Below are 23443 nucleotides of genomic sequence, written 5' to 3'. Positions count from 1 at the left end.
CTTTTTGTTGGTTCCAACGTCCCGAAGCTATATTGGTTGTGAGAAATATATCAGTGGATAGCTGCGAAGGAATTTCTAGAAACCGCGGTTCTGTGGCGTGCTCTGACTTCGACTGAGAAAGGCTTTCTTTCTTTCTTTCTTTTTCTTTCTTTTTTTTTTTTTTTCGCCTCCGTCGAAATGATGGGGCGCCCCAGCAAGGATTCGATCCCCTGACCTTGGCAACTTTTCCACGGCCGCCGCTCGCGATGAGTTCCTCATAGCATGCATGCCTACCGGCTCTTTGGGCGGCTCGCAACGGTGCCCGCTCGTGTCTGACCCGCCGTGTCACGGAAACAGCTAGGAGAAAGAACCGTTGGACGTGATGTTTAACGGCCAGATGCATGAGAGTGGGCAGCTCAAATATAGCTTCCAGACGTCGCCGCCAACGACAGGGTAAGAACGCATTTCGCCTGTCAAGACGCCGACGCCGCAGTTGAACCGGGAACGATCCATGGCCTCCCCCCTCAACTCGCGCGTTCGACGCCGAACGGCGTGTTTATGTCTCCCCGCTCGGCGGCATGTCATCCCATTCGGGCACTGGTTCAACATCTGGTCGGCTAGCTGTCCCTGAAACTGCCCAGACGACACACACATGTGTGGGGGGTGTCTGCGCACGTGCTTGTTCGACGCGTGAGACAGCTATCCGTTCGTTACGGCTCTTATCTTTACGCTGGCTTGAATATTCTTGAATGTTTCGGGCTTTACGTTTTGGTTGTGAGAAAGAGCGTCTTTTTCTTTTTTATTTCAGTCGCGGTATACGTACGTGATCAAGTCCGAATTTAGGTGAAGTTGAAAGCAAGACGGTAAGAACGCGCGTGGCGGAGTTATCTACGACCTGGCGGCAGGCGTGCGCAGTAATGTACCACCTGAATCCGCTAAGCCACGAGTTTTCCAGTGTTGCTGGAGAAGTGTATGCGTGACCTAGTTTCATACCCGGTTGTCTGTATATATGTGTATTGACTGAATGCTAGTATATGCAAGAATGTTTACTTATTTTAACTGACTTAAGTTCGGATGTAGGTTCAGATAAAAGAGTGGCAGTGTCGCTGTGATAGTTGCTTATAACAACAGTAGCAGCCAAAGTGTTCAAGTGCGCGAATTTACTGGGAAAACATATCGGAAACAATTCTCGTGACTCATGACTTTTTATGTGCACAAGCACTTCTCATGACTCATGACTATAGGTTTGTGTGCACTGTTCGTGGCACTTTTATCGAGCACCACAAATCAAAGAAAGATGGCTTGTAAATTTTTAATTTACCATTGAAAATCGCGTAAAGCAACTGAAGCGACATCTTGGGGAAGAAACGCTGTTACTATCACCGTAGTACCACGCGTGACCATGCACATCTCAGGAAGTATCACTGATTTTCATAAATGCAAGATTCTTTTTTCTTGGTATGCTTCAGCTGAGGCATACCAGCCTGAAGCGCAGAAAAGACCGGGACGTGAGAGACAGAGGACAAAGCGCAGCGCTTTGTCTCGTGTCTCTCTCACGTCTCTGTCGTTCTCTTCACAGGCTATGCCATGAGCGAGCAAACTCCACCAACTAGCCCAAGAAAAAGAAACAGACTTGCTGAACTTCATCCCTGATTAGACGGGCCTCAATTGTGGCAGCTTTGATGCTACAGGTAGATACAGTGTTCTATACGGAGCGTTATCACACAGTCCCCGCTAGATCACGTTCCGCTCGTGCACGGTTTCTGCGGACTCTTTCTGCGGATCCCATTCATGAGCTGTAGAAGGCTTTTTTCGCCTTAATAAAACATTTGAGCTAGCTGGAATCCGTTGGGTTCAAACTCGGTCACTCCAATTCAGTAGAACCACTGATACACCGCAGCCGGTGGTCTCGCTCGTTATAGCCAGACTTCATCATCATCATCATCATCAGCCGATATTATACCCACTGCAGGGCGAAGGCCCCTCCATAACCAGATTTAAATAGAGTTAAACATCTGCCATTTGACGCGGCTGCTCACAGATGGCGCCACAAGCACACCCGTGGTCTGCCCGATCAAATGCGCCCATGTACAGGAGCTGATCGCGGAGGCTATGGGTGAACATTTGCCAGTTGACGCGGCGGCTGTCAGATGGCGCTACATGTACTGTCTGAACTGCAGCTTTCTCTGCTTTCGCACTATAGCCGGTTTAGTGAACAGATGAATGGCTGAAAGATCCCACTGAAGAAGGTTGTAGTTAGCTAACTTCAGGTGATCACAAAAAGTATCCCCAACTTGCAAACCGGGCAACGAAAGCGCCTCGAAGCTGGGTGATTGGACGGAGAGGAGGTTTGATGCACACACATGTGCGGACTGTGAAAAGCTACCACGCCCAGTGATCCATCCGGACAGAATATCTGTGCAGCAGGGAAGGAAAGGCCGGCCAAGATGTCCGAACGGAAGAGCGGGTCTTAATCTTTTCCATTCAGGCAGGCCGATACGTTACCTTGCAGCTAAGACCCGTCCATTTTCAGCACACCCATTGCAAAAAATTTCACCGCGAAAAAGGAAAAAAACAAAACAAAAAGTGGTCCGTTTTTTTTTTTTTTTTTTTTTTCAGTCTCGTTCTTTTTCCTATAAAGGAAGTTAACCGCGAAACAAAATTATAATCACAAGAATACTAATACCTCAGATCTGTTTAATACATTCAGACGTGGGAAAGGCAGCTTCTGTTTTGAAATTTGCACGTCGGCTTATTGTACAGGATGAACCTCCTTGAAATAAGGTCCTTGAATACAGGATGGCCCTGTATCATATTGCTGTGTGGGTATAGCATGGAGTAAATGTCCCTCACTGGCCGGGATTCGGGAAAAAATAGAAACAATAAATGCACACAGCAAGAAAGTGGAAAGCAATAAAATAAGTTATAACTATAATAATCAATGCATACCAAAACGCCTCGTTCCTCGACCACACCCAAAGCAAGGAACGAAGCCTGAAAAAATTCAGAGGCGGAAAAATACGCGGCTACATTTAATGAAGAGAAAATTTTAGAACCATAAAAAAAGAAGGAAAATACGAGGAGACAAGATTCAAAACCATAAACTTCGACCCGTGACGTGAGTACGCTAACTGTTACATCACGCCGGCCTCTCTTTCCTGTTCATGTAACAAAGTTAACTTTGCTTACAACACGATTTGTAACTGACATGGTTGAACATAGTTCCAGTAATAAAATAAGACGGGGTGCAGTCGAACAAATCACTGTAAAACGCGCGAAACGTATGATATTACACCTATCGTCTCAGTGCGACGGAGACCATATTATTCGAGAAAACGGGCGTGCACGAAATGTATCATCCGTGGTCTGCATCTTTCAGCTACGCCCGAAGAAGTCCTTGCGGATTTCGAGGGTGCCGGTGTTGGTGTCATGTGAAGCAAGCTAGTATGGCTGGTGTTCTCTTGTGAAGTTGGTGTTGGTGTCATGGAAGCTGGTGGTTCTTGTGAGCTATTATACCCAATCAATTATTACAAAGTTTTGATGGTTCTCGTACCCTTTCAGGCCTGAGGCACGGCCAGTCATATACCTTATCGCTCCACTGCAGCCTCCGCCATCGCAATAACTGGCGGTTCAGTAATATGAGCAAAGCATGCCAGTCGGCAACACGCTGCCGAATTTACGGCGAAGATAATCCATCGGATTCTTGCGATTCAGAATCGCTTAGTTTGTTGCATCTGCCGCTTTATTTACCCAGTTGATAGTCCATCCGGTCTGAAACGTATTGGGGAACAAGGTATAGATATATCGTTTAGCGTGACAGGTTCTGGCGAGTGAATGCTTACGCGCTCTGATAGATTGCAAAAAAATAATAATAAGGTACTCGTATACAGCTACTGCCCGCGCAGCTGGTACTGTCGTTGAGGTCGCCTTGGCAAAGTCAGTTGTTGCTACTGTAGAGAAGGAGACGGTTTTCAGCGTAGGTTCGTTATTCTGTTTCGAGTAATCAAGTTTTGGCTACACGTATTTTCTCCTACGTAACTCTTGATTCTATATCTTTTTCCTCATCTGTGTCAACGCCGGCGTTGACTAATCTTGCTGTCACAATCTTTAACATTTGCACTACAGACACAAAACGCGTGTCCGCTTCAGAACCTCGCCTTCTTAATGATATCATTATCATATCGAGATCAGTTGTGCTGTTGCGAGTTCAGTTCAACGTTCCCGTTCGCGCGCCATCTTCATCTGGAGACACTGGAATCCTCCTCCTCCCCACACGATATAGCTCTTTCATCTTCTTTCTCGCCAACGCGTTGCCCTCGCCTGCGTGTTGTCTCTCAAGCAGCTGGGCCATGGTCGGTTAGAACAGGTGATATAAGGTGGAATGGGGTGGTGATAAAGTGATATGATAGAGGGAGGTGTAGGCGTGGGGACATTTCAGACAGAATTGAGAAGAGTAGATGCGGTGTAAGTACGCAAGGTTGGGTTAGACGCCCGCCTTTGACGCCTGCCATTTCACGGCATCATCGCAGCTAAAGAGAACGAGGGGGAAATGTTTGGTCATGTCGGCCAGCACGATGGGGCGAAGTCGATCAGGAGTGGTGACGAGAGTAAGGATAGGACTTTGGACAGATGTCAACTGATGCATTCGCTTGGAATGCTTGATGCGCCTGCCGGTTTTCGGTAACTAGGAGGAGGAGGAAGATGAGGAAGGAAGGCAGGGAGGTTAGCCAGTAAAAGCAACCGGTTTGCTGCCCTGCACTGGGAGAAGGGGATGAGTGGATATAAAAGTAGTGAGAGAGGGATAGTTGAAGTTAATATGCAGTTTGCTATGACATGACTGTAACGTGATGTGATGTGGCGTGTCTGTTATGTGACTGTATTAACTTCGGTAACTAGGTTGTATGCATGTGCCCACAGGAGGTCTGCTTGCGTATTGGGGCTTAGTAATTACTGTCGAGGATGGGAAGGGTGAGTGTTATGTACGTGCACTTTGCAGTCGGAGAATGGCAGCCAGGTGTTTAAGTAGCAAACAGTATAGGATGGTTCGAAGCCTGTCTCGTCCAAAAAGTGGAGACCCACGTCCATCTATACGACGTACATTGGCAAGATCACTGCTTGACAGCCATGTCTGACCTCGACGTCGTTTACTCCCTTTGCCACGACGACAACTCCAGAGCATGTATGGAGTTTGTCCGAAGTCGGCACGAGCTTGCTGCTGTCGCCATACAGCTTACTAAACAGCTGAGACGGCTGCAACTTTGTCTATTTCCATCGAAAATGGCTTTTTGTCCATTTCCACATCGAAGGTACAATTTTGTCGCGGTGACGACTCTTCGCGGCTTTGATGTCGGCAACACCATCGTTGCCCACTTTCGTGAGCATTTTCACCCCCCTCGCCCCCCCCCCCCCCCTTTTTTTTTTTTTTTTTGCTGCACAACGGCAGGCACGCTCTATTTTCGCCACTTGAAACACATATCCCCCGAGTGTGTACGGGTTCTGCTCACGTGGTTCATTCCGTCGTTGGCACGCTTTCTGCTTCACGGCACTCGCATGGAATCCAAAACCCGAGACGGCGCTTCTCCGTCTGCATGGACCTTGTACTATACAGCACTTGTACTCGTGCAATGCCGCTTCCTGCGAGGCGGTGCTCTTGGTTGTTGCTTCCATAGCGACCGCTTTCTCCGCGTTTGGAACGTCAGCTTCTGTAAACAGACGCGCGGGATATCTGCTCGCTGCAGGCCGTTCACGAAAAGATCCCGTAGCGCCTAGTTGAGGAAAGTGTATATCGAATTCACGTGCCTGAGCCACAATGCGCAGTTCTGCGATGGACTCTGCCATGGTTTCGTTTTGCTGAGATCGCTTGTAGAATTTTGCCCTTCTTGCATGCGACGACTGACGACTGACCTCACAAGCTTTTCAGTGTCTCGAACGTCCTAGCCGACGGCAGCTGTACTACGGACAGCTACTTCAGCGGGGCGTCGTGCACTTCGTCGCACTTGGAAGTACGAGGCTAAACAGGGGACACATGCGAAAACTCTGCCGGTGCGGCACTGGTCGCCATCTTACAAACTGCCGTCCCATTCAAGCACGGATGGTTCCGTCAAACGCATCGCGCAGCAGCGTTTGAGCGCTGCTTGGTTTGTTGTAGTTCTCGGTAATGTCTGCTTAAGAGCGTGACACTTCCCTGCTGTGATTGTCTTTTCGCTACTACAAAAACTGCTCCAAGGTGACTTTGACCAGTCACATCCACTGCACGTTTAGCACTCGGACAACTTGGAAAAGGCTTCGTTAGATTCGCAACTGTATACCCTGTATTTTCACCTGTTTCAAGCCACGAAGACTATGTTATATTGCGGACAGATACTTACCGTAACAATTAGCAAATTAACTAGTATTGATGAAATACAGCGAGTTGACAAATCGTTCGTTGCCCTTACGGTGAAAAAAAAAAAAATGATAAAGATGAGAGCTCTCAGATGCCTAGAGGGAGCTCAAGAGTATTAGTATTGTGTCGGTTTAAGTATTTTACTCTCTTTCAAAAGCTGGACCCAGCTTTCGCGTTGTTTCCGCAATTTGTGGGGAGGAGAGCGTCTTTTGCAAACGCCGCCTCGCTTCCGCCGCCGTTGCTCGCTCCGTGCCGTCTCGGCGACCACATGCGCAGGAAACGGGCTTCTCCGCACAGCTGGTTGCGTTCCGGGAGTGTCGCGGGGAAGAGGCTGCGTCCAGACAAGCCATACGTGAGGAGAGGAGTCCCTGTAATTGAGAGAGGAGAGAGACTTAAGAAAGAGAAGGAGCACGTTCCTCCTCGAGGAGGAAGGAGTCTCAATTAAAGAGTCACTGCGAGGGTAGGGCGCCGCCTCTGGAGGCCTTTGATGTGGCCGCTCGCCGGCTCCCATTGGCCGGTGTTGAGGGGTCACGTGGCGAGAGCTTTCCGCGTCGTCGGCGATGCGCCGCTGGCGGCTGTGCCACAGCTTCTTCGGAGTGATGTGCGCTCCGCTGCCCATCTCCCCGTTCGCGCAAACGCGCCGAGTCGTTGGGTTTTGCATGCTTCGTTTCCCGTGGTCGGCCGTCCGTTCGGCGATCCCTCTTGCGGACGGCGCCGAATCCGTTCCTCGCCCGTGTTGTTAGCGTTGGCTTCTCCCCTCTTCATCAAGGCGCCCTGAACCTTGATATATACTCCCGAACTGCCAGGGGAAAAAAAAAAAAAAAGTGACCTGTTCAATGGCGGCCATTGTCTTGCGAAAGGAACATTGACTCTCTTGGAAGTCTTTTTTTTTTTTTTTTTAACCCCGACTTTGAGGTACTGGCTACTGACTTTTTATTTCGTGTTTCACCGCCTTAACAGCAAGGTTTCGTTAGTTTAATTTTTGAATCTTTTTTCTTTTTTTCAGTGTGACGGAACAAACAATTTTACGCTTAAATATCCCTCTTTAAATAGGTGCCACAATTATTAGACTGAACGTGTTCGATCGCTTAACGTGTCTAGCTACATGTAGTTGCTCCTTTTGGCGGTCATTTCATGCACTAATTTGGCGCTCTTTCTTTCCTTTTTTTCCCTTTGTTCCCCTCCCCACATGTAGCGTAGCCTATTGGGCATCGCCCAGTTAACCTCCGTGCTTTTCTAGTCTATTTCTTCCCTCTCTCTCTCTCTGTCTTTCTCACGCACTAATTCGTTGTTATGAAGACGTCTTTGGTTTCGTTTCTAGGATTTTACGTCCCAAGGCGACTCAGGCTATGAGAGAGACCGTAGTGGAGGACTCCAGAAATTTCCACCCCCTGGGGATCCTTAACGTGCACTGACATCGTACAGCACATGGACGCCTCTTCGCTTCGCCTCCATCGAAACGCAGCCGCCGGCTGTGGGGATCGAACGCGGGTGCTCCGGCACAGTGGCTGGGCATATTAACCACTGGACCACCGCGGCGGGGCAAAAAAAAGTATTTGTTCGCTTACTTTGAATGAATATCTGACGCTGTCGCGTCAAACAGTTCACTCACACATGGCGAAGCAAAGGTTAAGTGTGTCAGCACTGCTCGCATCTTGCTACATACAGTAATGACTTAAGTTAGTCAAGCTGGAATGCCATTTTCTCAAATACATGCTGTTTACTTTTACATATTTCCTTTCACACCATTCATGGTCCTATCTGCGCCAGGGGACTTTTCGCAAAATATTTTTCTTTTCAGCCGCATTTCGGAAGTAGTTGCGGCACAGACAAAAAAAAAAACAAAAAAAAAAAACACAAGCTCTCACGCTACCGGATTGTTTGGTTCTTAACAGAAGCACATATTTGCTTATGGAGAAAGGTAATAATAATTATGATACACTGTGTTTTCTTGACCCGACGCATACGCCGAGAAAGTTTCATTTTCTTCATCTATCTTTGCGCGCGGGGATCCCGCGGAAATAGTAATGCGCTTCCGCTTCCGGCAAATGTTTGTGCATAATACAAGGCGCCCGCTGGAGTACGCCGGGAATGGGATGAAATGCTGCGTATAAAAATAAGCGACCCGCTGCAGTGCTTCGCCGCATGCTGCGTAATGGACCTGAGGAATGGGCGCTCTTTTAGAGACCGCTTCTCGTGAGCTCCCCTTGCCATATAGCGTGCGGGCTGTTGCTCGTAAGAAACAATCTCGGCAACCGAGATCGTTAATTTTCCTCATTTCGGCATCTAAAAGAATATAAGGACGAAGGAAAGAGAGGGCCTTCTTGAAGAAAACACGCCAGTAGCCTGATGGACGATTTGCGGTCGGTGCACAGCATTAATAATCCCCGCAGTCGGAAAGCATCAGTAAATATTCAAGCAAAAAGACGTGCGTGCCTTACTTTATTGCAGCCTCAAGTTTGTTAAAAGGTGGATATCTTCAAGGTTCCAGAAAGAGCTGCCAGTTTTTTCCCCCTCAATTTGTTTGTTTGTCTAGTTGATGGGCAAAATGGCTGTGAAGACAGACACATTTAACACTGCAGCCGTAAAGAAGCACTTGATTTATTTTTGCTTTAGCATAGTTTCTCCTTTCTTTTCCCTCTGTCTTTGCTTGGAAAAAAAGAAAATCCTATTTTCAGAAACCGCGTCCTGGAACGCGTGTTCTTGCAAAATTGGTCGAAAGCGAGAAGACGCAGAGACGCTGATCCAGCAAGAAGAAGGGGATGACTGGAAGAGGATCGGGATACGCGTCAAGGGTACATTAGAGAAAAGCAAAGAGTGGAGTCTCTATGCACAAAGCAAAGGACAGAATCAGACCTGTTCAACCCTTCAGGCTGAGATGTCAGTGAACAGAGGGGATTTCTATATACTAATGCTTCGATGGTCGTATGGCGTGTGGTTAACATGTAATCAGGCGAAAAAAGGGCCTGTCAATGATCTCTGATGCAGACGGTCGTAATGTGGTTACCTGTCACTGCGGTAAAGGAGGCCGTGCGGTACTCCCCCCGCTTCAACCCTCTGTTTTTAAGGCGAAAGCCTTTAAAGGCTCATGCTGTCGTGGACGAAATGTGTCCCGCTTTTGCGGCGCCTCTGATTGGCCGAGGCGGGATGACGTCAAAAAGTCTCGACCAATCGCAGAGCACCACCACAGTATGCGCGAATGCATGTCTCATATGGCACGCAATCAATGATAAATTAATAATAAATGACTAATCGATTAAGTGAATAATCATTTACCTACTTAATAACTAAATGATTAATTAAATAACTAATTAGTGCCAGTTGCGTAGCATAATGCGGCACTCAGGCTTTCGCCTTTCACTACTTTAGTCGCTAAAGTCCCTCGTAATTTTTTGTCATTTCTTCGCTATGAAACCCACCTGCCTTTTTGCTTTGTATTGCTTTCATGGAAAACAGCGTATCTAATAAATCGTCGTTTCATTGTGATGACCGATGGGGTGGCGAAATCGCCCGGGCGTTCGGTCAAGGAAAATGATTGCGCCTTCGTGGAGGCAGGCCGTCCTACATATGGGCTCAAGAAAAGAAGGAAGGAATTTCAGTGTTTATCGCGACCATTCGTCGCGGGCACGCGGAAAGCGCGAACGCGTAACAGCTGCAGTAGTCGCGCTTTCGTTATATTATCAGCGTTACGACCGTTGCAATGTCTATACGCGCGGGAGTCGTTCATTCTCGTCGCACCCCGGGCGTTACGAATGGGAAAAGCCAATTAAGAAACGCGCACTAAACGAATGCATCTGTCACGCGACCGAGGCCAATGGGTAAAGGAACGCCGTGACGACCGCGTGGTGGTCTGTGTGTTTTGCGGCAGGGCACGGATATCGCGACCTAGATGTTTCGCCAAGGGCACGCACGCGTACCCGCGAGCTCGGGTTATTGCGGGGAAGCAAAAATCTTGCGGTTTCAGAATGGATGGGCTGAATTTATCGGCCCGCGAATCAATGCAACTCTCCTCCAGTGGCAACAGCTATATTTACACAGTAAACAAATTCGCACCCTTTTCGTATCTATAACTCACTCACTCCCTCCAGAAAGATTTGGGAAAAGTTTGCTATATAGCCATGGGTTCGGAAAAGTTCCTGTTTGTATTTTGCGCCAATGGACGGCCTCTCGCCGGGATAGTTCCCGGTGTGCAGGGGGGTATAGACACCGTTCGAACCGATAATGCTGGAGGATGTCCGTGTATGTAACAAGGCGTGAATGAGTGCCTTGGGGAGTGTCAGAGGAATTTCAAACACTACTCACAACCGGCCACATTCATTCACATTGTGTGGACGTGTACACGACACAACGCAGACAATACAGATACAGTGGATGCGTGGCAGTCCCTCCTGCGTATACCACCGAGCTCGCCCAACAGCGCTAGCTCATTTTGCGCCCATTGGAGGCCGCATGAGTCCCAAGGGATCCCTGCTGACCTTCTCTAAGCAGTGCAACCAGTCTTTCAGCTGGGTCCCCTTCTTTGGGAGTAAATAAAGAGCTTATCATCATCATCATCATCCCTCCAGAAAGGGTGTATTGAGGTACCGATGCACCCTTTTCATGAGCGCAGCACTCACTCCAGAAAGGGTGCATTGAGATATCGATGCACCCTTTTATTCAGCGCAGCACTCACTATCGAAAGGGTGCATTGAGGTATCGCTGCACCCTTTTAATGTGCGCAGCACTCACTCCAGAAAGGGTGCATTGAGGTACCGAAGCACCATTTTAGTGGCTACAGCACTCAGCGCTGCGCTCATTAAAAAGGTGCATCTGTACCTCAATGTGCACTTCCTGGAGCTTTCTGGAGGGTGTAAATTATAGACACGTAAATGACCTTTAACGGTGCGATGTTGTTTTCATTGTTTAACGTATTTTTCGTGCGTTTTCGGAGCTTTTAGCCAAATATTTTGCACTATTTAACCTGTTTTTTTTTTCTCCGTCGTTCTCTTTATGCTTGAATTTTGCGATTTAGTGGAGCATAAAGATATTGATAAGGGCTACAATTTCTGGAACCGTGCTAATTTGATGAAGCTTTAATGAACGCGACAGCTTGTTAAGGCCTGCTTCTAACACGGCGTTGTCAGAGTTGTGAAAGAAAAATCACAAACAAGTATAGATGTTGGGGTGTGACATATGGCCGGGAACTGATTGGTCGGCGGGTCGTGTGACGCCACAAGACCGCGTCACCTAGCCCAGTTGGCAGTCGCTGTCAACTCAGGTTTCTCCTTTGAGATATGGCTAGGTGCAGTAGGAATCGAACTCATCGGGTCCGTGAATTTCGGGTCAGACATGTTACTTTAATAATAATAATAATAATAATAATAATAATAATAATAATAATAATAATAATAATAATAATAATAATAATAATAATAATAATAATAATAATAGCTACTCTCATAGCCCACGCTTGTATACGGCTTGCATAAAGCGGGGGGTAATTTATATCTTTGAATAACATGATCTGTCGGGCTAGTTAATTGCGATTCGTATGTATCAGCAGCGCGAATACAATCAGGAAAAAGATGCAGATAGGACAGAACGCTCTGTTATCTGTATCTATGTGTGCCGCTGATTCATTTATATCTACGTCGGGTAATCTTTGACATAATGTGGTAGCTTACGACTGGATGCTGGTGAGTATGTATGAGATAACAGAGGCACAAATTAAGGAAATATAGTGATTAAGCGAGAGGCATTTACAGTCCTTGTCCAAAGTCTGCAGCCCAAGGGTTGTGCTTCTGAGCCGCAGTGTGCGGTTCGTAATGCGTCCCATCGTTCCAGATCTCAGGAAGAAACATTTTTGTCCCACCCTGCAGGTGTGAGATCTACGAATGCTGCACAGGCGCGACTGCACGACCTATAGAAGGGAAACACCGTGGCCTCTTAACGTTTGAAGAAGACCTTATTTGAACGATGATCCACATGGAAAACCGACACGCAGACGGGAGACATCAACGCTTTCACGTGACACGTCATACCCTAAAGGTGGAGCTTAAGTGTCTCCTCTCCCCCGTTCTTTATTGTTTGTTTTTTTTTTATTAACCATATACAGTTAACAAGAATATTTTATGAATTGTAATCAAACTGTATACCTGACATTTCGTGAATGCACATTCTCGGCAACAGCAAGCATAGATTTCTCCATCTAGCGAGGTTAAGATGTGCGATCGCAATTCGTGCCAAGAACGGTTCACTGTTGTGGCACTCTGACAAGGTATTCGTAACGCAGTGTGCCATATCACTTCTGTATGGAAGCCCATACTTCCAAAGTACGGAGCAAATATGCTCATCAGCGTTCTCTACTTTAAAGGGAGTAGCTAATGTAACGTAAGAAGCGATGTCACAAAGGTGTTTTTTTTTGTTTTGTTTTGTTTTGTTTTTTCGGCGCTGGTTGTGAAATGTTTTCCCAAATGCAAAATGCATGGCTCACCACCCAAGCCGTTCCTCTTTCGTATGTTGGTTCCTCTCAGCGCCAGCCAGCCTTGTTTCAGTGTCATTTGAACCAATCTCTGCTGAGCCTGTAAGTCCGTTATTGGCATGAAATGGGCGAAACAGAACAAAATTTTGTGGCCTCAACAATTTTTTCGTCATGCTGACTGCATGCTCCGGGCCTAACCGATGCGTACGTCATATTTTTCTTAAATGCACCCGCATTGAGACCTATTAAAATATCTGCGGAGGACACATTGCAAACCACCACGCAGAACACAAGCAGTGCTTATATGCCCAAGCTTCGATGTGTTACCGGCGCTGCGACAGGGGACGAGGAACAAGAAGAGACGACAAGACAAGCGCTCGGTTCTCTTCTTGTTCCTCGTCCCCTGTCGCAGCGCCGGTAAAATATCGAAGATGAACCGACTAGCTCAAATCTCAGTGTTATGCCCAAGCATGCATGCACTGCTTGGAGCCGAGTTCCGCTGAAATGGCCTTCGTTTCGCTGCCTTCGAGGAAGTTCCGATTCCTGACAAACAAAAGCTGCGTGCATGCGCATACGCCCCCCCCCCCCCCCCCCCTCTTTTTTTTTGCCTCGCAATCGAGGCCAGTATTTAATGTGGCCGCCCGCTTTCGGTAATGCATTGAATATTTAGAGCCCGATTGCCTACGACGCGTTCATTTCTGCCTTTTTTTCGCCAAACATCCCGCCTTTTTTATTTGATTCGTTTTTCAGCTATTCACGAAAGTCGCAACAAGCTTCGGTGGCTTTGCCATTTTGCGAAGCGCAACGTTTTGCCGGTATGCACTCTTTCTTCTATAACTGAACGGGGGTGTATATGCAGGCGGGGAGTAATTTGGCACACAGCCCGCGGGTGCGCTTGGAAAAGCGATCGTATCTGCTTCGGCCGCGCGGAGGCGAATCGATTATTGCATTGCAGGGTTCTACGACCATTACGAAGAGAAGAGGTGCGTTTCGTTTTGCGATCGCGCGTTTGGTTTATAATTACAGGTTGGGTAACCTTAACTGTGCTCATTTGAGGGCTTATCTTGAGTGGGACCGATTGCCGTGGCCATCGCTGTCTAATCGGTTTGGTTCTCGACAGTCACCGAGTCACGACTCAGCGATAGTAGCGCTATGCTCGCGAGGCTATAGTTCTTAAACTAAATCGTGGAATAGTATAATTGGGTACGCGTGACTACGGAATTCCCATAAAGAAAGGTCTTAGGCAAGGAGACACAATCTCCCCAGTACTATTCACAGCTTGCTTAGAGGAAGTATTCAGAGACTTGGAATGGGAGCAGTTAGGGATAAGGGTAGATGGAGAATACCTCAGTAATCTGCGATTTGCTGATGACATTGCCTTGCTAAGCAACTCGGGGGATGAACTGCAAATAATGATTGATGACCTAGACAGGAAAAGTAGAAAGGTAGGCTTGAAAATCAATATGCAGAAGAATAAGGTAGTGTTCAACAGCCTCGGGAAGGAACAGCAGTTTACATTAGGTAGCGAAGTACTGGAAGTTGGTTGGTTGGTTTGTGGGGTTTAACGTCCCAAAGCGACTCAGGCTATGAGAGACGCTGTAGTGGAGGACTCCGGAAATTTCGACCACCTGGGGTTCTTTAACGTGCACTGACATCGTACAGCACACGGGCGCCTTGCTTTTCGCCTTCAGGTAGGTCACCGGTAGGTCATCGCCGCTTGCGGCGGGGTCTTGCCTGCCACAGAATTTTTATCTGTTGTAGGCCGTCATTGCACCCGCCACCGTTTCGGTGGCGGACGACGGCTGTTGTTGCGGCGCACGTCTTTCTCTCCCTCTTCCTTTTCTTCCTTCTCTATTTTCTCTTCTGTCTGCGCGAGGCAGCGGAGGTGGCCCAGCTACAAAGCCAGTAGCAGGCCCGTGCATTTTCTTTTCCTTCTTTCTACAGCCACAACAAGTGTAATAGATGCTGCGCCTTTCCCGTCCTGTGAACCAATTATTATTAATTATGTAACAATGTGCGCTGTGGCAGGTGTGATGACGATCAGAAGTTCGCCTTTTCCTCAGCCCGCGGTTGCCATTGGGCGCGCGCATCGGAAGCTGCTCGGCACGTCACTGCTCTTTTATTTTTGTTTTGGGATGGCGTCGCGCTGTTCTCACGCATACGCATACGTCCCGCGCGTGCGTTCACATTCTGCTTCCAGCTGATCACGCGCTGTCTCACTGCACTGCGCGCTTCGCCGCAGTGCTTCACCATGCGACTCTGCAGTGAAGCGTCCTCAAAACGCGAAGGGGCCTTGTTGTGCAGAGGTATCAATACAAACGAGTAGCACTGCGCAAGGGTAGGGAGGCTTTTACAATTTTGAAGCAATCCTTCAACTTTCCCGACAGTGTGCGTACGCATAGCAAAGTATTAGGCGAAACTGGGAAGTTTTTACTTACGTTTCATCTCAAATGCAGACAGCTGTCGTGCAAGTAGAGCTACTGTAACACAGTTTTCGGCATTTTTTCGATTCCATTTGAACATACCATTTGAACTTTTCTTTTTCTGCTCTATTGGAGGCCAAATAAATAGAGCTTTGTTTAGGTGTGGGGAGAAAATGCTCTTAGTAGCATTTAACGCAGTCAGCCCGCTCCAAAGTGCTCCAAAATAGCCCATAAATTGCTCCAAACGTGCCCCGAAATAATAATAATAATAATTGGTTCACAGGAAGGGAAAGGCGCAGTATCTGTCACACTTGCTATGTGGACACCTGAACCGCGCCGTAAGGGAAGGGATGAAGGTGGGAGTGAAAGTGGAAAGAGAGAAAGGGGAGCCGTAGTGGAGGGCTACGGAGTAATTTCGACCACCTGGGGATCTTTAACGTGCGCTGACATCGCACAGCACACGGACGCCACTTCGTTTCGCCTCCATCGAAACGCAGCCGCCGAGGTCGGGTTCGAACCCGGGAACTCCGGACAGTAGTCGGGCGTCTTACCACTGTACCACCCCGGCGGGGCCCCCGAAATCGGACATTTGGTGCTTTAAAGCTTGTCCAAAGCTGCTCTAAAATAAGATGTTGCTGCTCCCGTGCCTCTGCCAAAAGGCTAGAGTCTGCTTCCACCCCTGTTTTTGAGCTCCTGAACAGAGATGAGGTGGCCCCTGGGCCAGGTGGTTGGCGCCCTCGAGATGGTGCCAAACTTTGTCACGTGGTGAATATGACAATAGGTTGGCCTTACTCAGGAGATACAGTGTTGGCAGTTATGCACGCCAAAATTACAGTCGGACAGCTGCTTGTTTCCTTGTCGTTATTACGCCTGTCGAATAAGGCTGGAAAATACCCAAAGTAAAAATTAAAAAAAGGCACGACCACAATTTTAGTTGCTTTTATCGTCTTTTTTTTTTTTTTCTTTTCATGGCTCAGGTGACCTATAAACGCTGTTTCAGCTCGCCGCAGTGTAGTCTTAGCCGTCATGCGGTGCTTGAAACTGAAACCGAAATAACTTCAGATAAATTTATATTTATAAATTATTCAGCGGGCTCAGGAAACTATTATACATAGTGATCCAGACATATGAATCTCATGCGCCATTTCTTGTAAGAAAAAAAACAACACGATAAACAAACATTTCGGTGTCCCTATTGGTTTAATCCGAAAGCGGTTCACCAGTGGGGCGCTTAATTTTGCCCCAGAACGTTCCCTGCTCGGAATGACATCCTAATGTAATCTAATCTATTCATCTGATACCCTGCCATTATCTGCAGCGTGTGTGAAAGGATGTCCACGTGACATCATGGACCCCATTCCGCTCTCCAGCGAATAACTTTGGCGGTGCAGGCGTATAGTGGGGTTGGAAGGGGGGGGGGGGGGTAATCCTATAAGACATGCAGGGCCGGAAGCCTCTTCACACCTCTCACAAAAGCGGCCGCAATTTTTAGTTAATATCTACACTAAAGCACTATTTGAACCAGTAGTTGCAAGTAATTCGAGTTGCTATAGTGATAAATGATACTAGGCTAACAGCAAGTGATGCTGCTGATATCGTGCATTAATTAGGTGCCTTGTCATGAAAGGCGCTTTCCCCCATCCCCGTTACTAAAGTAGTAAAGTAATTGTAAGACGAGACACACTGCGCTTCGGGCGCTTAAGATTTCTGAAATCGTTCTTGCCAAATCAGCCAGCCTGCTAATCTTGAAATTTCACTGCTGCCTCTTAACAAAGTGGCCTATAATTGGATGTTCTTTTGGTCCCATACGTCTGTGACTGAAGACTCGGAGTGGCCTTCCTATACTCGTTGCCATTTTTGACGTCTACTACAGCGTCATCGCCGTGTCGCTTCCAGCAAATCTCTTCCCTTGCGAGCCGCTTCTTAGGAGGAAGCGACGTCTTCTCCTTCGCGATTTAATCCGGTGCCCCCTTGGTCCGTCGAACGGGTCGTTTAATCCTTCGTAATAATCCGCGCCACTGTCTAGACTCGTCAGTTCGCAATTAACAGGCCCGACGGGGCCCTCAAATAAGAAGTCGTATGTAAGGAGGAGACGTGATTTATCGCCGCGACGTCTCGCGAACAAGCGCTGGGCGACAGTCGGAGACAGACATCGCGCACGCTTACAAGCTGCTACCGCCGTCGTGTATTCGTTGATGGTGGCGTCGCACGTTGGTTGCGTTGGCTTCTGGGTCTTTTTCTGTTCTTGCTGTACATGGGGACGAGACGCGTAGAGCGTGTGGCGTTTCGAAACGCGACGCCAATGACCGCCGGCTCACCCCGCCTCCTTCCTCGGCTACCCTCGGCTTTTGTGTCGGATCTGACGCAAGCACCGAGCGGGTCCCCGTCTCTCTGCATGGCCCTCGGCCGCGCGCTTTTCGGGAGACAAAAGCGGCGGATTAATGAGCGGGAAAGATAATGGTCCTCCTTCGCCGCCTCCGTGTGTGCGTGCGTTTGAGTGTGACTTTGCGTGCTTGAGGGTGAGAGAAGGTGGGCGACACTGATTTTGAGGGCGTGCATATGTGTTTTGGCGAGAGGTTGAGAGCCCTCTTTATATCGACCGACAGACACCGCATGGGTGTGTACTGCATGTGTCTCACCTATTTAAACTCGTATGCGTTTTTGTATAACGCAGGCGTCAACTGATCGCAGGGCTAAATTTACAAAGTTGTTGATGCGTATAAAAACATTCACCGGTGCCACTGCTACTTTATCTTTTCGGTGTCAAGGGAAATTATGATAGTAGATTGCATGTACTGGCTGTCTATGAGCAAGGTGACCCCGTACTGTGTACATCTTGCGCAAGTTGGTGTGCTCAGCCTATGCATAGACTGAATGCCTGTGTTGCCGAGCTCGGTGTCTGTGTGTCACGCGCGGTGCTTCTGTCGTAACATCCGGTACGCATTTGTGTGTTTATACTGATGACAGGCTGTACTGAGTTTCCCTTGCGGCTTTTGCCATTAATCGCGCCTACGATCTTCGTGCGCTGCCAGGAAGCCCTGTTGAAGTTTCGGAGCGGCCACGTATTACATCAGATAATTACAAACTTGCATTACTTATATCGCGACACGCTGTGTATACGTATTGCTTGCTTTATGGCTCGAGGCACTTCCCACTGGAGGTGCCTTACTGATTTTTATCCATCGGGCGTTTGCTTAACAGGCGCCGATACATTAGTACGCCGTCCTTTTTGCCTGAACTGAAATTGGGCCGGGAATCGAACCCGCGTCTTCGGTCGTGCTCAACAGGCGAACGACGTATACGCCAGTTTATGCAGCACCGCGGCGGCTTTACAAGTTTACTATGAACAAGGAATAGTAACCACTAACAGGCAGGCAACTAAACCTATGCTTGACGCATGATGGGTTTAGTTTGTTGTTCATCCTCCATTAAAGGGACGAAAACTAGTTGTCCCAAACGGCGGCTTAGATACCTGTCTCGAAAAAACACCGCAAACCACAGCACATACTGCGTGCATGCACCATATACGACACAGAAGCGTTCCTCATCTCTCCGGAATAAAGGCCGAACAAAGCTGGAAGGTATCTCAAAATTAGGCATCTCGATGCTTTATGTGGAGAAACTAGGGCTGCGCGTACCACTCACAACAGGCGTCATCTATCCTCGGGGCTTTTATTTTTCGAGAGCTCTCGTCAGTGGCTTCCTCTCAACTCCCGCCCCCTTTCTCCGCAATGGCGCCTTTTTTTTTTTTTCTTTCTTACTTTTATTTAAAACTGTGTATCGCGGTTGTGTTCGAGTCTCGGTTGACGGTAGTTGTGAGTGGAGGGGCGGCGGATTTTTTTTGAAAAGCGACCGCGCCACCGCCTTGTGAGAGGAGAAGATGAGAGACGCGGAGGAGAGAACAACGCTTCCGAATCGCATCGCGCCGCGAGTCACATACATCAAGCTTGTTCGTGTCGCACATGCGGGCGCTCTTTCTTTGAAGTTGCGCGCTGGGTCCCCACGAGATGAAATCCGCGCCCGCGCTGCAGCAGCGCCTCGAGCTCGGTTAGAACGGATGGCTTTATGGGTTTTGGCGGCTCCTGTGTCCGCTCGCTGTGCGTTTGTGACCATCTGCTGTGTGGTATGTGTCTGCTTTGTTTGCCTTGCGCACGCCGATGCGGGTGTCTGTTCCTTTTCTTCAAATTCGCATCTAGCTCTTCCACGGCGCGCTAATCTTAACGTCGGCTCCTCTCCAAGGAAGAGGATCGAGTCGTCGAGGTTATTATTCTTGTCTCGGTGTTGTTTTGCTCCGTACGCTCGTTTTCGAGACTGTGCTTCTCACATTGTTGACACATGCTTCTTGGCGTTGGAGCTCTCGGCTGTAGGTTGACGGCAGCACAGCCTGCTTTTGAAACAATGTGCTTCTTTGATTCCGTTGTTCACTATAAATGACGAAGGAGGAAATGCAGTTGTGTATTTATATACTAAGGGGGGGGGGGGGCGCAAACGTGAGCCAACGCATGCGTCACTGCAGCTGATGCTCGCACTGGGCAACATGTGAGGAAGAGCGTCGAAGAATTGGTAGCCGTTTTAAGGGTAAATTAGCTGACCGTAATAAATACGAGCTTGGTTAGATATATTCCGGAGACTCATTTCCACTGCTTCTGCCAGCATTGAATGCTGACAGGAGCAGTGGAAAGGACGATATGTGAAGCAAATAATTTCGTGTTGCGAAAGATTTGTTGTATGTGTGGGAGATCTCGCGAGAAGCGGGCAAAAAGCGAAAAAGTTTGGAAGGCTGGCTAAATCCCGCCCTCTTTGACCACCTAATCTTTCGTTTCCCTTTTGCCATTGGCGGTTGTGTCTTGTGACGTCGGGACTGGCAGCTAAACAAGCCATGCTATTGGTTGAGTTCGCTATCGAAGGCACAGCTTACTATAGGAGGGCAGCGAGGGTGTGAGTCGCGAGTTCAGCCGCGAGAAGAATCGTTACCTAATTAGGGACGCATCACTGTCGTCGTTTAGTGAGTTTTCTGGCATGACGTATACCCAAGAAACTGATCCGGCATAAATACCTCATGTAATGACGTCTATGCGGTATAAAGCACCGTGGTTAAAGTCGTTGTATATTGCCATCGCTGGAAAACAAAATCCGAAAATAGCTTCTTTGGAGTCCACAATGTCTGCTTTCTAGGTCTTTTTGTTTTATTTTATTTATTGCTTAAAACAAAACGGAAGTGATAGAAAGTGAAACGCACATGTCGAGGCAGGGCTAACAGCTGAACAATATAGACAAATTGTGCCATCCAGCAAATCTAACCAACACAGAAAAAAAAAAAAAGACAATCCAGCCAGCAGTGACAGTTCTAAACGAAATTTGCCAAGGTTTACATTTGCAATGTGCCTATGAGATGCTGAACTGAACGACACCAGTTTGTCGGTGCTGCTTCGTTCGTGACTGAGTACTCTCACTCTGCAGCAATATTCTTCCTCTGTGACGTCATGTAATTGCGCATGTCGCGTGACGTCACTTGAAGGGCAACGCTGCTCCTATAGGCTGAAACGTTCTAGAACGGCAAAACGACGGGGCCTTCAAAGCAATGAGCGCCATGCGTCTTCATCGAATAGGCTTCTAAAAAAATTCGGGAGACCTCCTCCGGTGCTCCAACAAATGACACGCTATGCCGTGTTCGGGGTCGCCGTAAGCTGCAGGCTCGTGCACCGCACCGCAATCGGCGAAACTATTTCGAGATATACGTCTTCGCGAGAAGGCGTCTTCGAGCAAAGGCGGAGTCCCGAGGCGCTATTTCCAGGAGGACGGCTTATGGGACGGTCGCCAAGCCGTGCACCATGTCCTCTCATTGGCTCTCCGACTACGAGCGTGGCAGTGACGTCATTCCGTCAGAAGAAGGCGTGAGAGAATCACCCGTGGGAAGCTGCAGCATGACACTCACGTGACAAATTCTCCATCCCCTCCTTCTACACCGCATACACATAGGCAGACACTATACTTTTTGCTTGCTTTGCCTGAAGATAGAGAACGTCCGGTCGGCTTCTTTCTGCACGACGCTTGTTTACCGGGCAGCTGTGTTTCGATAGGCAAGTACGTGACAAAGTCGAATTAAACGATCTTGTTATTGTTCTTTAATTCGTCTTCTCCGAGCGACGGCTTTGATAGAGCAGAGCTTATTCTCGCCGAGGGGGAAGAGGGGAGCGGAGCACGGACGTGAAGGATAAGCATTCTGGTTTTGGATTACCCCGAAAGGCGTACCACATATACGGGAGTCAATGTGAAGGGCCAACGATTCCAGCCGTCCCGCGCCGTGTTTCGCCCGGCGGCAAACACGAGAGTGAGCGACCGACTCATTTGTATTCCGGACGCTGAAGAAGCTGAACATTCTCGGCGCACACGGCGGCGCGGGTTATTACACGACGAGATATGCGTCCCTACGTGACGCGAATGACTCCGCGAGTTACTTACACCGGGCGTCATCCTTTCCTTCCGAGGAAGCGTCGCTCCTGAGTCTGTCGCCGTTTAGCTTGCGAGGATCGGGCGCTGTCTTAATTGAACCCGAGAGCACCGCCGCTGGTCGCCTTGCTTGGCCCTTATATTATATAAGCAGCTCCGGAGGAGGCGTAATCGTCGGGGGTTTCTGTGGCCTGGCTCGTGGCGGCGGCTAATTCTCGCGCAGTTAAGTGAACTCTGATGGATCGTGGTAAGTTATACACGGAACCAGAAGTCGACCATTTAGGCGTTGGCCAAGCACGGTAGCCGGTTTTCGGTTCTGGTCCATCTCTGTTTTCCCTATCCCCTTTGGTTGCCGCTTCGGTAACCTCCCTAGCTCGGAACTGTTTCCTTCAGCTGCGTCTCTTCGGTGATCCGCGCCTTTCTGCCTCCGTGAGTGCATCCTCTGTTGTATATGAGTAGCTCTGAAAAGTAAGAAGAAAACATCACTGTTATGTAGTGATTGCAATGGTTTCAATATTCACGCTTCGTTGCTGGGGTACAAAGAGCCGAGCCGGGTTTTTAAGTGGTTAAACTGACCATTGCAGGAAAATTACTAATGGGTTAATTCGTTGTTTTACATGCTGAGAGAGAGTAGGAGGAGGGGCGGAGGTGTTCTAGCCGTCTTGTGCTACGCAGGTTTGCAGCCACGTCTTTCCCTATTTTTTTTTTCTTCGTGGGCCGCATTATCACTGTATGCAGCAAGATCCTGCAAAAAAGGAACGCTAACCGCGCCAACGCCTTATAAATAAGTGCCCCCGCAGAGATCTTAATTCCACCTTCATCCATTTTATCTAAACAATTCAACAAGGTTGCTTTTCGAAAAGTGAACCGTCTCGGTAATTGCACTCGTTGTAACAACTTGATTTTGGGACATCATATGGCAATGCGTGCGTAACGGTTCGCCTGGCTGAATATCCGAAAAGGGGGTTTAACAATGAAGACCACTGATTTTCTTCAGTGACTACAGTGCGACCGCGAAGAAAAATCGCCGCCTGGTCAGGACTTGGCGAGATCCCCGACCTGGACAGGTAAACGTTTGTAGAGAAAATGCCGTGATAGTTTTACACAGATTACTAAAATGAAGCCTGCAAGAACAGAAACCACTTAGGCATTATTGATAAGGTGATGGTTGTCATATTTTACTGCATCTAACGTATTCCTAGATAGCCATCGGGCAACTGTGACTGCCTACTACACCACCTACCGAGCCTTATAAAAGCAGCTGTAAGGCATAGCATCGCTCTCTTTTGCAAAATGTTCTACAAGCATGTAGACTTATTCTTCCAAGAAACCACTCACTTTGCTGTTGTTAGCAAAGCGTCCGGCTGCCTCTGCTGCTCAACTGCACGCAAAGTAGTGTAAGTACAAAGCAATGGTTCTCTCAGGTTTCAACCTATAAGAAATTTCGTGAAAGCGGAAAGAAGACAGCTGATTTCGTGCGTTGCTATCACATTTCAAGATTTATACGTGCTCGGGAAATTTTGGTGAACGATCCTAATTTTATAACTAAAGTTACTATATAGGCTTTAACTCTAAAACTAACCCCGATAATTTAGAATGTCGGATTCATCCCATTCAATTTATATTTCCGTAGGAAATGGCATCAGTGCAGGAAGCACGCTATAATCAGTGCCTTGTTTTGTAAACATTACATGTTTACGGTATAGAACTCTTGTTTGGGCTAGTTGGTACATTTTGAATAAAAAA

Source organism: Amblyomma maculatum, chromosome 8 (assembly GCF_055883805.1).
Source record: "Amblyomma maculatum isolate TAMU_Amacu chromosome 8, ASM5588380v1, whole genome shotgun sequence".
NCBI lineage: Eukaryota > Metazoa > Arthropoda > Arachnida > Ixodida > Ixodidae > Amblyomma > Amblyomma maculatum.
Note: the sequence above shows the minus strand (reverse complement) of the source record.